Below are 5,053 nucleotides of genomic sequence, written 5' to 3'. Positions count from 1 at the left end.
TGCTTAAAATTGAACGAGACAACATATGAGACCGGTTACACTTACCAATATTTCTAACCATTCGACTAGGAAATTCTAGTGTGTGGGCCCTTCTTGTGATAGCCTTTTATAAATACAATGGCAGAGAAAGCAACACCTTATCGGTCACATCAGCCACCACCATCCACCATAGCGAAATAACCTCAGGAGCTTTAGTGCCTCGATACATTGAAGTGTGAACTATTGAATTATTCAGAACTTACAAAGAAACGGCTGGCGATACTCACATAGTATAGTTTATTGAGCAGTAGATCGAAACACCTTAGATCATATCAGTATGATAACAAAAGATTCATAAATCCTCACACATGACATGCATACATATTGTATAACATTCATTCAGACTCATTTTTTGGGTCCATCAACTAAGATAGCGCACGTCATATATTATTTGGCCCTGATCTCTTCATAAAAGACTTTGCCGCTTTCTCCCATAATTCAACAGCAACATCAGGGCATGCTCTCTTGAGGTACTCATACCCTTGGCTTGCTAACACAGCATCCATTCTATTCCGGGAGATGATAAATTCAATGCATGCGTTTTTAAGCTTGATGCAGTGGTGCTGGGCAGCCAGAGCCAAGGTATATGCAACACTTTCAACATCGATCCTCTTACAAAGGATGCCTTCACAAATCAACTTCATCCTTTCCATGCCATATGTATCTGCTGCCACGAGCAAGTGCTTAACCATGTCCTCTTTCTCGTCAGAGTCAAGATCTTCCATAACAGGAAAGGTGTCTGTATATATGAAATGAAGCAATGACTTGAAAACAATGGGGTCCATACCTTCAACTGTCTTGCTCTCTTCCCCCATGTCGCTCATGGGGCCGCGCGTAGAACTCCGCCTTAAACACGGGTGACCGCACCGCGAGCAGAATCTTGTGGGCACGGAAAACCTCCCCTTTTACCTTGAATGTTACATCTGCTTCCTCCTCCGACTCTAGCAGTCTTCTAAGGTCGTATGATAAGTCTGAGGGGGGGGGGGGGGACATGGATATCAAAGTCGGAGGTGATGGTGCTCTTCTTCACCTGTATTTCTTTGATTACTGTGATGTCGCACTCTATAACGAGGCAGCCATCTTTCACGTCCTTCAGTAAAAATTCCAGGTCTTTTTTCCTCATGAACGAGGTGAAACCCTGCATCGGGTTTTCACCGTTGAACACCACATTCGAGGTGGTATGGGCCGTATGGAGCGACGGTAACAGCCCGTGTTGGCCATTATCCTAAATTTGAAGCTTGACGTCACCTCGACAAACTCACCTGTGAGCTGGAGAAAGATGGAGACAAAATCAGATCTGGGATCCTGTCCTTCGGAGTAGTAGCGGATGCACCAATTGTGGCCGCCGACCGCGAAGATGGCGGAGCAGAAGCATTTGTCGGTGCTGAGTTCCTTGTGCAGCCTGTAGTCGGTGATCTTGAACGAGTGCGTCCCCTGCACCGTCTCCACGGTGGATGTCGACTCCGTCCTCATACTTGGACTCCGAGATGCCATGGCCGGCGTTTGAGTGGGGGGAATTGGTAGGAGATGGTGGTGGCTACCTATAGGGGGATGGAGATGGAGGTGGCTAGCCTTTAGTGCGCGTAGAGGCTGCCCTGCGCAGCACCAACTATATTAACTTTGGCTTGGTTAGCCCCCACCCAGTTTGTTGTAATTTCATTCTCAAGGTACAGTGCATCCAATAATCGAATGCTGGCGTGTGTTGTGATGATGATTATTGTTGAAAACCAATCCATTGTACGAATGTTGACCAGTAGATGGTTCTTGCCACTTGGCTGATCATATATTTTTTTTTGATAATGGAAAAAAATATCCGGCTTCACCCTCCTCATCAAAGGAGATCAGACCAACATTATTACACGCAGTAGCAACCACTCCACGTTCTCACAAAGCGTTTAAGGTATAAAGCATGCTTATTTAAAGCCAATCCGTAATCTAAAAAGCCATCCATGGGATGCTAAGAAACAAAGAGCCGACATCACCAGCGAGTGATGTTCCCCTAATAAATAACTGGTTTCCGGTAGTGGATGTGCCTAAATCATCCTCTCTTTTGATCTCACTGCGCTGTAACTGCGCCCAATGGCGTAGCCAATACATTCCCTTAATAAAACCTGCATAAAAATTTTTGGTTGACATTTGTTAAAAATAACATCATTTCTAAGGAGCCAAATAACCCAACACATAGCCGATATGCCTATCAATAAGTGTTTTTTGATTTATGACCTAATTTTTTAACCAATGATTAAATAAATCATCAACATCCTTTGGTGGTAACATTATAAGTTGTATGATAATAATAACTTGTGGATGGTAAGGGAGTGGTGTCACTTATAATCCTAAATTCTAGCTTAGGCGGTTGCTTCGCAAACCACCATCTTCTTCTGTTATCTCCTCTCTTTTTCTGGACGTTATGAAAAATCCTGCTTAAAATTGAATGAGACAACATATGAGACCGGTTACACGAACCAATATTTCTAACCATTGGACTAGGAAATTCTAGTATGTGGACCCTTCTTGTGATAGCCTTTTATAAATTCAATGGCAGAGAAAGCAACACCTCATCGGTCACATCAGCCACCACACCATAGCGAAGCCTCGATACATTGAAGTGTGAACTATTGAAATTATTGAAAACTTACAAAGAAACGGCTGGCGATACTCCAAGTATAGCTTATTGATCAGTAGATCTAAACACCTGATCATATCAGTATGATAGCAAAAGATTCATAAATCCATACTGTTGACGCAAAATCCGGTCACACACTCCAATATGCTAGAACGCGCGTTGATCGTCGATATGATCTTCACAAACGAGCTCCCTGCACACAGACCGGTTAGACCGGTCAGGGCAAACGGTCAGACCGGTTCTACAGAGAACACCGCGAAAACCTAAAACCTCAGCTCGGGAGGGACCCCGTCGGAGCTCGTGGATCTAGGGTTGCTCTAAGGTCGGCAGGCCACTCAGAACGCCATCGGACGCCGTAGTGACGAGCGAAGAACAGCAGATGGGGTTGGAAAAGTTAGGGTTTGAAGATAAAAAGTAAAGGATAATTGTGTGAATCGATTGGGATTAACCTCAATCGGCCTTAGCCTTTATATTTATAGGCCGGGGAAGACATACCCCTTCAGGAATAGGTTTACAAAAGAACTCTTAACAAAAACCCTAAAACTACTCGGACTACACAGACTAGACCGGTCTGACCGGTCGACCCGACTGATCGGACCGATCGGTCTCGGTACATGCCAAATTTGGCTGTCAACATATGCCTCCAGCTTTTTAGTGAGCTTTGCAAAATAAAAAGCAAGTACCAGAATCATTCTATACAATACATGGGCCTAAAAAACACTACCAAGGGCGATATCACGTATCGGCCATCTCCGTCTTCATGCATCCTACCACACGCTTGGGTAGTATTTCTTCAAGTATCTTCCATTGATAGCCCTGGGTAGACGATCTCCTTACAACGTCTCCATCATATATGAATTCCCAAAAATAACTTTAATAATCTTGTACGGACCCTCCCAACTTGACGACCACTTACCAAACTTATTACTTTTCGTCTCAAGAGGCAATATCGTTTTCCAAACCAGCTCACCAACCTGAAAAGATTTACCCTTTACCTTTTTGTTGTAAGCTCTAGCAATCCGAAGCTTGTCCTTCTCAATCTTCTTTAAAGCCTTTAAACGCTTGTCGGTTACCTAATCGATATTATCCATCATCAAATTATGGTAATCAACAGCGGAAAGGTCATTCTGTTTAGCCAATCTATAAGTGTCCAGATTTACCTCAATGGGCAAAATGGCCTCTTGACCATACACAAGCTTCAAAAGAGTAACCTTAGTAGCACAATGTCTAGATATACGATGAGCCCATAATATTTCGGATAATGTCTCATGCCACCTCTTAGGATTTTCTTCTATTTTCTTCTTGATAAGCTTGATCAAAACCTTATTACTTGACTCGGCCTGACCATTGGCCTGAGTATAATAGGGAGATGAATTGAGCAACTTAATCTTGTATAATTCAGTAAATGCACGCACCTTCTTTGAAATAAATGAAGAACATTGATCCGTCGTCAAAGTTTGAGGAATACCGAATCTATGAATAATATGCTCTGTAATGAACTCAATCACCTCTCTATGTGTCATATTTTTCAAAGGAACTACTTCGGTCCATTTAGTAAAATAATCCGTAGCAACCAACACGAAGTGATGCCCCTTCAAAGATGGAGGATTAATTTATCCAATAAAATCCAACCCCCAACCTCGGAACGGTCATGGTTTAATAATAGAATGCATCAACGCAGCTGGCACCAATTGCAAATCACCAAACCATTGACATTCTTCACACCCTTTATAATATTTGAAACAATCGGACATCATGGAAGGCCAATAAAAACCGGCTCTTCTAAGCAACCACTTCATCTTAGGGACCGATTGATGAGTACCACAAATGCCTTCATGAACCTCACCCATAGCAACTCTGGCCTGATCCGAGTCTAAACACTTAAGAAGCAAATCATCGGCGGTTTGATGATAAAGTTCATCGTCGATCAAAATATATTTAAATGCTATACGCCGAATACTTCTCTCTGCACCACGACCAGGATCCTTTAAATAAGATATCAAAGGAAGCCTCCAATCTTGATCTTCGGCTTTAACAATTGAATTTTTCGTAGCCGAATCAGTGTTTTCAACAGTCTGTGCGTTCTGACCGGTTAGACCGATTTCGGCGGTCAGACCGGTTGCACTGACCGATCGGACCGGTTCGTCCAGAACCTGCAACTCGGCTTTTGCTCGCATCGGCTTTCGAATGTTAAAGTTTTTCTTGTCAACATTATAGCCGGAGCATTAGCTTGCCCATTCTCCTCCCTTAGTATATGTCTTATAACAAATTCATCAAAGGAGGAAACAATGTCGAGGCATTTATCAAGATATGCATTTAAACAACCATTATAGCATTGGCATACCTTAGATACTTGCTGCACCACCAGAAGCGAATCCCCAAAGGCTT

General features: G+C 43.0%; 1 pseudogene; it reads right to left on the bottom strand.

Annotated features, from left to right (window-relative positions):
• Nucleotides 1-203: 203 nt before the first annotated feature.
• Nucleotides 204-1,647, bottom strand: LOC120711883 (annotated as a pseudogene).
• Nucleotides 1,648-5,053: the final 3,406 nt, after the last annotated feature.

Source organism: Panicum virgatum, chromosome 6K (assembly GCF_016808335.1).
Source record: "Panicum virgatum strain AP13 chromosome 6K, P.virgatum_v5, whole genome shotgun sequence".
Classification (NCBI taxonomy): domain Eukaryota; kingdom Viridiplantae; phylum Streptophyta; class Magnoliopsida; order Poales; family Poaceae; genus Panicum; species Panicum virgatum.
Note: the sequence above shows the minus strand (reverse complement) of the source record. Positions and strands in the feature narration are given on the sequence as shown.